The following is a 13,371-nucleotide window of genomic DNA, read 5'->3' as shown; positions in this document are numbered from 1 at the left end:
CATTCTCTAGTCATCATGCCAACCAGTGAAACTAGCACCGTCATCTCAGGCTGGCATCTTAGTGAGACTTAAATTGCCATCTTGAAAGGACAAAGATCTGTTACTTTTGCCTGCTTTCAAAGGATTATAGAAAGTTGTAATACAATAATTGCAATAAAAGATGAAATTGGATGGCTGATAAGGAACTACAGATACTTTCATTTTTATCATTGGCACTGCTTAATGTGCTGAGTATATGGGTCTTTAGCAGTTGATGATGATTAGAACTTACATGAAATGAGCAGGTGGCCTCCATCTCATTGGACAGATGTTAGCATCACATCTAATGAAGCTAAACAGAACCACTGTCAATAGAAGGCTGTAAGTTTTAACACTTTTCATGATCATTACATCCCTTTTAATAAATCAAGAGCTGTTCAGAAAATACATGGCTATCCCTAGGAAGTAGAACACTTTCTAACATTGATTGTGCAGATGGTAGAAAGGGCTGCACTTCTCAAGGCCAGTTGCTAATTATCCCATATCAAATACGGATAGGATGACTGCTGGGGAAATAACTGAGCAGAATGTTGATACTGGGAACCTCGGCAAGAATTGGAAATCATTAAAAAAATAAACAGAGAGCTCTGACCTTTGAACTTCTGATCGTTTCTTCCTTATGTCTTCATAGAAATGGGTTTATTCAAATCTATCTGCAAATCCCGGTGATTTCTCTGACGATCACGTACTGAAGGGAGCTTTCCTGAAGTGGACAGAGCAACACACTGATAAGGCTGGGGTGCTTGGAAACTATTGTCCTCATTTGCAATAAGAAGCATATCCATTTTATTCCGGCATCAGAAAGAATATACAGAATTTTGGCACTAAAATGCTACCAATAAAGCCACATAAGTCTGAGAATGGGTCCTTATTATATGTGAGGGAGCTTGCACAGGGTGAATGTTAACTCTGTTTAACAGACAAAGACGATATAATACCCCTGAGATGCTGAGTCTGTGGATTATACCTATTTACTTTGACAGTTGTAGTAGAGATTTTATTTGTACTGCGTACTGCATTTAGTCAAGGCAAAATTAACGTTAAGAAGTTGAAGATAAACATAAAACACAGCACAGATACTAATATCAAATTACAACTTGAATAATTGCAGCATAACTGCCCAAAAATTTCTTGTAATTTCAATTCCATAATGTACCCCTTACTTTTTTTCTTACTCACTTCCCTTACTTCTGCAAATATAAACATCACTACAGTTGTGAAAGAATTTATTCACCATATGTATATTTGCCAGCTCTGAATGGCAAATATATATATAATTATCAATATTGCTTGTGTACTACTGAAGAATATATTGGTAAAAGTATGCCAGGAGGCCTGCATGGATCAACAAGCTCAAGAGCAAAAAGGAGGCCTACAGAGGGTGGAAGCAGGGACGGGTTGACTGGGTGGAATACAGAGAAACTGTCTGAGCGGCCAGGAACCAGATTAGGCAAGCTAAAGCCCAGATAGAATTAAATCTGGCTAGGGGCATTGAGCATAACAAGAAAAACTTCTATAAATATGCCAGGGGTAAAGGCAAGACTAGGGAAGAAGTGGGCCCTCTCAGGAAGGAGACAGGAGACCTGCTCACCCAGGATATGGAGAAGGCTGAGCTGCTGAATGACTTTTTCGCCTCGGTCTTCACCGGCAAGGGCTCTAACCACACCATCCAAGTTGCTGGATGCAAAGGCAGGGTCTATGAGAATGAAGAACTACCCACTGTAGGAGAAGATCAGATTTGCGACCATCTGAGGAACCTGAAGGTGCATAAGTCCATGGGACCAGATGAAATCCATCCACAGGTCCTGAGGGAGCTAGCAGATGAAATCACCAAGCCGCTTTCCATTATATTTGAAAAGTCATGGCAGTCTGGTGAAGTTCCTGCTGGTTGGAAAAGGGGAAACATAACCCCCATTTTGAAAAAGGGAAAAAAGGATGACCCAGGGAACTACAGACCGGTCAGCCTCACCTCTGTGCCTGGCAAGATCATGGAGCAGATCCTCCTGGAAACTCTGCTAAGGCACATGGAAAATAAGGAGGTGATTGGTGACAGCTAACATAGCTTCACCAAAGGCAAATCGTGCCTGACAAATTTAGTGGCCTTCTATGATGTTGCCACAGCATTGGTAGATAAGAGGAGAGCAACCAACGTCATCTACCTGGACTTATGCAAAGTGTTTGACACTGTCCCGCACAACATCCTGGAAAAGCATGGATTTAATGGATGCACCACTCAGTGGATAAAGAACTAGCTAGATGGCCACACTCAAAGAGTTGCAGTCAATGGCTCAATGTCCACATGGAAACTGGTGACGAGTGGCGTTCCTCAGGGGTCAGTACTGGGACCAGTGCTGTTTAACATCTTTGTCAGTGACATGGACAGTGGGATTGAGTGCACCCTCAGCAAGTTTGCGACAACACCAAGCTGTGTGGAGCAGTTGACAGGCTGGAGGGAAGGGATGCCATCCAGAGGGACCTGGAAAGCCTTGAGAGGTGTGCCTGTGAGAACCTCATGAAGTTCAACAGGGCCAAGTGCAAGGTCCTGCACATGGTCAGGGCAATCCCAAGCACAAATGCCGGCTGGGCAGAGAATGCATTAAGAGCAGCCCTGAGGAGAAGGACTTGCGGGTCTTGGTAGACGAGAAGCTCAACATGAGCAGGCAATGCGCACTTGCAGCCCAGAAAGCCAACCGCATCCTGGGCTGCATCAAAAGAAGCGTGGCCAGCAGGTCGAGGGAGGTGATTCTGCCCCACTACGCTGCTCTCGTGGGACCCCACCTGGAGTACTGCATCCAGCTCTGGAGTCCTCAACACAAGAAGGACACAGACCTGTTGAAATGGGTCCAGCAGAGGGCCACGAAGATGATCAAAGGGCTGGAGCACCTCTCCTGTGAGGACAGGCTGAGAGAGTTGGGGTTGTTCAGCCTGGAGAAGAGAAGGCTCCGGGGAGACCTTATAGCCCCTTCCAGTACCTAAAGGGGGCTACAGAAAAGATATGGAGGGACTTTTTATCAGGGAGTGTAATGATAGGACACAGGGCAATGGCCTCAAACTGAAAGAGGGTAGATTTAGATTGGATATCAGGAGGAAATTCTTTACTGTCAGGGTGGTGAGGCACTGGAACAGGTTGCCCAGGGAAGCTGTGGATGCCCCATCCCTGGAAGTGTTCAAGGCCAGGCTGGATGGGGCTTTGGGCAGCCTGATCTAGTGGGAGGTGTCCCTACCCAGGGCAGGAGGGTTGGAAATAGATGATCTTTAAGGTCCCTTCCAACCCGAATCATTCTGTGATTCTGTGCAATTCAAAGCAAAGGGCAATACTGGAGCATTACAAAATGGTAGAGACATGCTTATGTTTAGTTATTATTTATGAACTAATGACTAGACATAGAAATTTACTTGTTACAGGAAAAAAACCCCCAAAACCAAAAAAAACCAAAAAGAAATATTCAGCTTAAATGGCTTTTGTTCAATTTTAAAACTTGTTATGTTAGCTACTTACATAATCTCTTTTGAATATATTCCTAACATAAGATAGCTGTATTTTGCAGGCTGCATTTTGTGGACGAGTTAAAAATCTCAAGGTAGAACCCCTCTCTCTTAATGCGCACTGTCAAACCATAGAGACGAGAAACACTGCAGTATGCTTGGCCTGTGACAGAAGTTGGTAACGTGTTTGTAGACAGTTAAAAGCCCAATAAAAACCACAGCATTGGTCGATTCAGTGAAAATCAGCATAAAATTTTTCCACTCAAGTGAAACTATTTGTTTCCTCAAATAAACTGACAAATCATATGTGTATAATTTGCTGTTACATCCTAACTATGAAGTCATAGACAAGGGCAGAAAGTAAGAACAAATATCACTCCAGAACCTAGCTTGATTCAGCATTCACCGGGGAGAAGGGAGTTCTGGCTTCCTGTTTCTGCATCCAATTAATATTTGGAATATCTCCACCCTAAATACCTCCAAGCCACCAGGGGATGTGGATTCAATCGTCAAGCACAGACAGAAACTGAAGTCAGGACTCCCACATTCCCACTGCACAATCAGACAAAATCAGGCACTTGCTAGACGGGTGCAACACCACCTGAAGGGCAGACTGGGATTGCCTCATGTCTTTGACCCTTTTGGGAAAATAAGGAAAAAAAAATGCCTAGCACTGCAGGCCAATCATACAATAAATATTATTTAAAGTCATATCTGAACTACTGAATCCAGCCACACAACACAGATCTTTCCCGTGGGTCCTGCAGATTAGCACCATTGTGGCATGCCAAGGTTGAAGACAAGCTATCAAACACTGCAGCTGAATTTGCTGTAGAAGGACTATTTCCTCTTACTTTCCGATGACCATTTTTCAAAATGTGGCTGCCGCAACCATGAGAATGCAGAGCAGAAGGAATCACGCATCACCCAGTGTCAACCCAGCGCACCACACCACTCAAGCACAGCTGGGTGAAGGTTTTAAATGGGTAAAAGGGACAACTATGTACCCCGAGGAGCCTTTGTGTCTCTTCTTTAATCTCAGATATTTTCCATTGTGATTAACTCCCTACTTGCGTAATCCATGAAGAACTTAATTTAAAAATAAATAAATAAAGTGAATAGCCTCCTCGCTGATGAAATGGTTCTTCAGTGTGGTATGTATTTGGAGCCGTTTACAATGCAAGGATTGCAAGTTGAAGAGCTGGTGTGCTAGACAAGTATTGCCTACAAGCACCTTATTCAAGTGCATGAGGAATTGCCTGTCTTCATACATTCTGTTTAGAAAGTGTAATGGTCTGAACTGCTTTGTTCTCCACATATATTAAAAGCAGATTCATCACTGAGTTAAAGAAAATAACCAAGTACTGTCTCCACAGACTTTTAAATAACAGTTCCTCCCCTTTTACTCTTGGCATTGCTGCAGATGAATAACAGAATATTGGACGCTTGCTACAGATCCTTGGGCTGTTCCATTTGCAAAGAAAATTCTAGCTCTTTTAAAGAGGCATGTCATAGTTTCAGCAGAAAATATACCACTACTGAAGTTTCATTTTAATAGCTGGATAAACCCGTGGTTCTGCCTAGGTTTTCTTTTCATTTTTACACTGGAACTGTGGAAGTTTCTCATTTATACTCTGTAAGAAACAACTAATAACCTGTCTCTGATCAAGTGTGTTAATTTCAAATCTGAAACTTAAAACAGTTAATCATGCTGTGAGGGAAACATTCTGAAAAAAAAAGACAAACCCAAAATTCAGAAATGTTTAGCCATATGTAAAAGCAGCATTCAGTTGTAAGAGGGGTCACACAAGTGTTGCCAGAAGCTTCATACTCCACGCAGACTTCTTTCAGTGACACTTAAAAGTTAAATGCAGAATATCGATTAGAATTTCCTCCTGGCCAAAGCCTGGTGGTACTCATATCTTAAACAAGTGTATTCAATACTTGTCTTTCAGGCCAGTTATGGATTGAATCATTCATTAACTCTGGAAGCCTTCTTCAGGTTTGCTGAAAAACTTACTCTTTTAGATTTCTAATGATTTCTAATTAGATTACTAATGACTACAATATTGAGTTACTACCACTTTATTTACTGGAGATATTTTTTCCTAGCGTATACAGTATTTTGAATGCTCTGTCAGGAGTTTTCAATATCAGCAAGTGCCAGGTTCAGAACTCAGAGTTCTTAAACAATGGCATTAAAAACAGCTGAATACCCCCACCCCCACACCCCAAAACCAGGAGAAACAAATTGTTTCCTGGGATCACTCACTGGACAATAGTTTCCCACTTGCAACCAAAAGTTTCGGAACAAAACAGTTTCATTAAATGGAACAGGAACACAGCATTAGTTTGGGACAGCACAGCAAGAGAGTGTGAAACCATTTAAAAAGGAAGTAAAATACACCCCCAAACAGGGTCTAGAACAATTGATTCTTGGTAGTACCCCAAACATGTTTGGACAGGCTCCCCCCCGAGGCTGCAGGAGAAAGCACTACTGCACTTCTTGTCACCTGCACTGCCTGCTCACATCTCTCCTGCTGGGTGATGTCTTTAGATGAAACGTCATCTCTGCATGGAACCAGCCTGGCTTCCGCACTTCTATAGGTACTGTGAGGGATTTTTGTGGTGCTGGGTAGGCATCTCCTGGGGTGTCCACAGAGATGCAGGCCCTGCTGCAGCTGCAAAATAAGTCCAGGTGCTCATCCAATCTGTTTGTGCTGCAGAAAGGGAGGTGTCAGGACAGCTTCTTTAGATTCAGAAGTCTTCTGCAAACTCCTCACTACCTCCCACCATGCTGCCAAGTCTCAGTCCTTATGCTTTGGAGGAGGCTTAACAGAATAGTAGAGTCCAGTCTACCGAAGACACATTTGTGTAATTAGGCAAAGGCTCTGAAATCTTGTTTATGTCCTTAGTGCATCCTCTGGGCCATGCATGGCCGAGTTGGAGTAGAGCATATGCTCCCCATTCATTACTCAGAAAAATAACATACCAAAAGCCCAACAGACAAAATTCAAATGGATGTTTGCACTTTCACAGGGCTTATTTGTTTAGTTTGTTCTGTCTATTCTTGCAGTTCATCAATATATGAACAGATTTTCAGCTGTCATCTATACTCAGTAAACTACATCAATAACCACTGCAATTAAACTTATCCACATTTTCCTTTAAAGCTGATTTAGATTGCATTGTGATAATTTTGGATATACTTCTTAGAATTTTACACTCATCTTTCACGTATATTTATCGCTTCATTTTGTACATGTAGATACTCTTCAGGAGTTCCTCCTTAGTGACTTCTCATCTTGTGTCTATTTTCTTAAGATAATGTAACTCCTAGCACATTTGTATTAAGAAATATGAGAATAGGGTGATGGGTAAACATATAATGCAGTTGGAAGAACACAACTTCTAATCATCCAGTAGCATATTATTTTGAGAACACAAGTTAATAGAACATGAAAAAACAAAACAGATATTGTTCAGTTCTTGATATTTAATTCCAAATTCTTATATTGGCCATGTGTCAATCCTTCACTGAAGTTGCTTACAGAAAATACTTACATTAGAAGTATATATAGGGTTTTGTTACAAATAACGGACAATGTTAAAAGTCTTCTCTGGCTTCATATTTTATGATATATATTTTAAGAAAGGCTTGTAGTTTTCAGGGTAAGATCAACGATATCCATAATAAAATACACCAAAAACATACTCCGATTCCTTAGTTCTGCCTCAGAAACAGACTGAGGGCTAAATATTGTAGGCTGTGCAATATCAGTACCAAGATTTTTGAGAGAGGTAGCACAGCATTTCTACGACTCTTCCCATGTAGGTAACAATGAAATACCAGAAAGTTGGGCACAAAGCTGATCTTTTACTATACTAAAGTCAGATCACATTTCCTACAACAAGAGGGTGACAAGGACAAAAGAAGAGCTGAATATTTTTAAAGTTCTAAAGACTGTGAATCCTTGTTTGTTTGAGGTGGCTTGATTTTTGTTGTCCCATTCCTTTCCATAGATTGTTTGATAGCTCAGAAAAGAATGAAGTCTCCAAATATAGGCCAGCACATCTGTGGCCCAGATAAGGAAAGTGATAAACAGTCCCATGATAAATGGTATCTCACGGAAGGATACCAGATATCTTGATGAGTACTAAAGAATTTCCATGTGGAGAACAAACACTATCAGAAAAAAGGAAGACATGATAAAATCAAAAACATTTCAGGGACGTGAGGCAAAAGGGGAAGATGAGGAAATGCAACAGTTGTCTTTGAAACTGCACTGAAAGTGATTCTTTCCATGTTAATTTTTTTCAACCATGACGTCTGTAGCTTTTATTGAAACCTTCACTATTTGCATTGGACTCTGAAAATATTTGAGTTAAGACGGATCACAAGTGTTTTTTTTCCATTGGAATTCTGATATTCTGTGGATGAAATTGAATATTACCTTACAAGAACTATTAAAAATGCTTTCATCGTTTCAGAAAGCCTTTTCCTCACTACTTCTTTTTTCTTCCTCTACATTGGTAATTGCCAGTGGTGTCTATTTTTTTCCACTTTTTAAATTTAAAGTTAAAAGGAAAATATTTTCATAACAGCAACATTTCCATCATATGAATAGTTAATTCAGAATTTGGTGGCACTCACTTTACTGTCCTCGCTAAGCATAATTCCCATTTAGAAAAGGCTTAACCCTAGAGTTATAGTAGAAGAAGCAGTGCTTACTTTAGTATTTTTCTTCCTTAATCCAAGATAAATCTCTATAATTAGAATTGACTGCTTTTAAAAGGAACAGAAATGGCAAGTGACTCTATCTTAAATTAAAAGATCTATTACCTTTGGTCTTCTAATTCTTCTCAGCAATGTGCTGTCTCAGGAGGCACTTTCTCATCCTTATGAAAACTAGCTTACTGTAGGTGTAGAGGGAAAAACACATCATTGGAGTTATGTACTAAGTGACTGCATAAGGAAGATATATACAAGTTTAGAGCAATGGAAAATAATTGCCAAGTATGTCATGTATGAACATTTTATTAAAAAATTTCTGTAGCATGAGCTATTCATCAAATAAGACATTTTTATTGAAGACTACATTTTCATTCCCTTATGCAAATGGAACATTGGAAAGTAAAAAGTAGAGACTCACCATTTCTCCTTTCATGAGCTGAAGGCCTCAAAACGTAGCGGCACTTACTGTACACCACAGCTGTGTACAGCCATACCCCAGGAAGGCTCATGACTAGCAGTAAAAAGTGTTATGCCCTGCCACGATATCATGGCCTGTATTTTCAGTTAACTGTTCATTCTTCTCGCTCCCAGGATTTTTTTCCCTGTGTGTGTAACCTTCTTTTTTTAATTTCACTGTGTTAGTGTCCCTTTCTATCTTGTTCTTTACATGGCTGTGGCTTTAAATCTGGACCTTAATATTTTGTATGCTCATTGGTCTTTCTTTTCCTAGACAGACAAGCAGCAGATGTCCTAAGGTCTGCCAGCTGATTTGAGATTTTCAAGACCTGTTGCACCCTGGAATTAGTGAACCCCAGCAGCGTGTACAACAATAGCAATGCTGGAAGCTATCTGTTGGCTGATGCTTTGATTACAAAATCATTTATGTAACAGTAACCAATACCATTTGTCTAACTACTCACAACATTTGGTGGATGGCATGTACCTCATATTAAAAAGACCTGGATCCAAACCAGGCCAGCTTTCTTTTACCCAAGGTAAAGAAAAACCCCATAGGTACCTAACTAAACTAAACATTGCCCATGAGAAAAATAATTCTCTCACGGGTTCCTCCCCCAAATGCTTAGTTTTACTCATTCTGACAATTATTTCATCTAGGTAATGTAATACATTCTATATTTCAACACCTTCTGGTTTTCAGACCTGTATGTATTACCCTTTAAAATTACACTGTATAACTGCACACTGCACACTAGCATCCACTGCAGGGATTTTAGAAGTCGTCAACAGGTCAGATATCTTATGGTTGCTGAACACAAGATATTTTGACTCTCCTGGCTAATTCCACTTATTTCAGCAGAGCTGTGCCAACAGTGGATTTGAGCCCTCTATCTAAATTTAATCTGTTCATTACCTCCAAAGACTATTGCAAATAAATAGGCAATCAAGTAGCTAGAAGGACAGAAAAGAGGGATACGGTTATAATAGGTAACCTTAGAGAAGACAATCAGAGCACTGATTCCTTTCCTTCCAAACAGCAGACAAAAACAGTTCAAACTAATCACAATTCAAATTTTCTTTTCTACATTTAATTGATACTCTAGAGACTTTATTCACTCTAAATCAGCCCCTCGGGAATTGACTTCACTGATAACTGGATCAACCTGCGGGTAAGAACTGGATCTGTAGAGCATAAAGCCCTTCTTTATACAGCAGTGAAAGCTGTTCCAATACGTACACAGTGTAAGCAGTTGTTGAGAAAGGCTTTAGATGTCCTGACAATGTATTTTACCTTGAACTGGTAAAACAAGCTCAATGTTTACCCAGTTCTTGGCTTCTTCACTCCTGCTACATTGAGAGTGACACTTGTGAAATGGATAGCTTTCCCCAGGGAATGAAGTTAAGAACAATTCAGTTTACAAACTCTAGGCTAAAAAGGACCTTTCAGATAATGCTTCGAGTGAGGACTGACTGGGATGTCTCTTTACCTGGAGTACACGACTCACCTCTACACTCCTTTGGACTCTTGCCGCCTGTCTGACGCTTTCTAGTCATTACCAACTAAAATTCTATCTATTTAGAAAATTTCAATAGACATCACTATTTAAAAGACCTTATAAAGACGTGCAGAATGTGTCTTTGGGTCAAAGGAGAATCTTATCTCACTATGGTTTCTAAATCTGTAAGTCTTTCTGAGGAATGGAGTGTTGAAATCTGATTGCTGAGGCTGAGCAACAAGAATGAAAGCTAAAGAGAAAGATTAAAGATGTTTAAAGTTCAGATATATCTTTACTGTCTTTCTCAGCACATTGACACAGGGATTAAATACAGTTTCTCAGAAAAGTGAAAAAAATCATTTTAATAAAGTCTAGTCAGAATTAGGTAATGTAAGGGTTGTTATCCTCACGCCTAAAAGAAGAATATTCTATCATGAAACAGAATAGCCCTTGAAGTAGGATATTTAACATTCCTAAAAGCGGCTGTTTATTTTTGATCAGACTTCAGAATGAAGTTGGGTTTTTTTTGTGCTCAGGGAAACATGTATTAAATTTTGGTGTCCTTGTGCTGCTGTCTCTATCTTCAAACTGTTCTCCTTCAGAAACTGTATTTTTTTTTCTTCTGTCCTTATACTAAATATCTATAGTGCCATATGAAGCTTGCCCATCTTACAACAGTAGTAAAGACCAATCATCTCACGTGGGGCATAAGTTTCCATTTTACTAGATCATCTTGGCCAAACCACTTAGTCTTTGGGAGCTCATGTACCCGATTCTAACATGTGGCTAATGACCAACAAATGATTTAAGTTCACTGGAAGAAAACCGTAGCTCTTGTCTGCCACAGCTACTCTAGAAACCCACAGCATAAATTTCATGTGTAACCCAGAAGGGTAGGGGCAGGCAAACTCAGAGTGGCCCAGGTCTACACAGCATTTCTCTTAAGCTAATAAGATTTTTCTTCATAAGGCTATTAGATACCCTAATATGAGTATTTGATCCTTTGAATGGTTCTATTTTCTGCCTAATCATTTGTAATGGAGTTAATTCCCAGCCTTTCCCATGGTGGTTTTTAGCAGTTGAATACTCAATAAGAAAAGGTGTGGGGAACAACTGATGAGGAAAGTGGTGAATTGTAAAAAGGGAAGGGCATTTTAGTCTAAAATGCATTTTCATTTCAAAAGATTAGAATAAATCATGTGCACTTAACTGGCACTTGCTTTTTTAATTTAATTAATGCCAGAAAGACACTTTAAGACATAGTGCTCTAAAGGTGCTTGGAAGGAAAAAAATTGTCCCCCAAGTGCCTGATGTGAAGAGCCCCTGGGTGACACTCAGAGTAATGCACTTTTTGAGCACTTCAACTTACTAGTGTCTTTCAGCGCTTAATTAACATAATTTGACACAATTATAGATATAAACACTTTATAAGCACTTGGTACTAGGAGTGTCAAAAAAGTGTTGATCTCCATCAGTTTATACTGGAAACAAAAAGCTCCAGCACAGCACTCAAACAAGTGCTTAGAAATGTTCCACACTATTAATAACATTCAAAGAAGGAAAAAAAAAAAAAGTTTTCCAAAATGTTCCCTGGATAAATTATTTAAAGATTTTACACATCCACGTAGCAGGCTACCTAAACCAATTAAAATTGTGTGAAACACACAATCAGAGTTACTCAGTTCTGCTGCTCGCTAATCAGCTGCAATGACTGGGTGAGTAAAGCCAGCATTTTGGGAAGGGGAAACAGGAAACAAAACCAATGCCATTCAGAATAAAAATTATGACCTTATCTATCATATTTACATGTTAGATCTTCTGAAAGAGGATCAAGAATATTCAAGATGATACGTTGTACAGGCCCGAGTCACAGCGTTTAGGGCAAGGCTCAGTGCAGGTATCCCATCTGACACTGTACCAAAAGAGGTTTTTTCTGTTTATGCTCCTAACTTACTTGAAAAAATATTTTGGGGAAAAAAAATACCCCACATGAAATGCACTGGTTATTTACTTGATACAGCTAAGGAGTCCTCCACTTGCTTAATGCACACAAGAGTGATTTTTCCCAGAAGACAGTGCTGAGGACAGTTTCTAACAGCCAGTTTGGCCAGCAGTGAACTGCCTGCTACACACGCTCCATTTCTCACCTGAGCAACAGATCCAGGTTTTGTGCTGAAAGTTCATTCTATTCAGTGGGGAAAAGAGCAACAGCACAAAGCTTAGGTTTGCTCGCAGGACACCGCAATATCACCTTTCCCTCTCTTTTGATCCATGGATTTTCTTTTCACGGAAACCTTTTTTAATTATTAACTTCTAAATTAATAACTTTTGCGTGGTCCAGAATTTCAAACCAGGGTGAGGACTATGTTTTGTGTAAACATACGGTAAAAGGATCTGTTTCTAAAGATTGATTTGAAACAAAAAGTAAAAAAAAAAAAAGGCACGCTTTTTACTCTTTTCTCTTCATATTTATAATTTAGCATGCATTTACTTAAGTCAGAGGCTGTGTTTTGCAAACTGAGTGAAGCACATAAACCCCGATATATATTATCTCTTTGTATGTGAGGTAGGTCAGCTAAATTTATGAATTTTTCACCTGACAGTTACATTAATCATCTTAACATTTTGCAATCTTTTTGCCAGTGAAGTAAGTGGAACGACAATTGATCATATTAAAGATCAGCCATCACATTAAGAAGATACCATCTATGTAAACTAAAACAAACAAAAAGAAAATGTAAAAGGTGACATTTGCAAAGTCATAACTTACTTTCACTAGGGTTAGCACCTAACTGCTTTTGAAAATAACCCATTAGAAATTGTTCCTATTTACCTTGTTAAGTGTTGGAAGTGTGTTCTCGAAAGATCCATCCATTTTGATTTAGGATATGCCTGATTTGCCTTGAAATGATCTCTGTCATCTGCAATTGCTGTATCATTGCCTGCCCAAGCCAGACCAGAAGATCTCTTCTTTTAGGTTTGCAATGACGCTGGGAGTGGTGTATAACTGAGGATCCTAAAAAAAAAAAAAAAAAGATCAAAATAGCTCACAAAAAAAAAAGTACCAAAAGAATAAAAGAAAATTGGAGGCAGTAGGAATTACAGGATCATCTGAAAAAATCAAACCAATTTTTCAGGCACCTACCAGCAGAGACT

The 13,371-nt window shown here is 39.5% G+C and overlaps 1 long non-coding RNA gene across 1 annotated transcript; it reads right to left on the bottom strand.

Moving 5' to 3' along the window:
• Window positions 1-646: 646 nt before the first annotated feature.
• Window positions 647-13,167, bottom strand: LOC128913298 (uncharacterized). Its single transcript, XR_008467905.1, has 3 exons — window positions 13,049-13,167; window positions 8,369-8,442; window positions 647-742 (listed from the first exon to the last, which is right to left on the bottom strand). It is a non-coding gene; the product is annotated as an uncharacterized LOC128913298 (long non-coding RNA).
• Window positions 13,168-13,371: the final 204 nt, after the last annotated feature.

The sequence above is a fragment of the Rissa tridactyla genome, chromosome 8, assembly GCF_028500815.1.
Source record: "Rissa tridactyla isolate bRisTri1 chromosome 8, bRisTri1.patW.cur.20221130, whole genome shotgun sequence".
NCBI lineage: Eukaryota > Metazoa > Chordata > Aves > Charadriiformes > Laridae > Rissa > Rissa tridactyla.
This window is presented reverse-complemented; position numbering and strand designations above follow the sequence as displayed.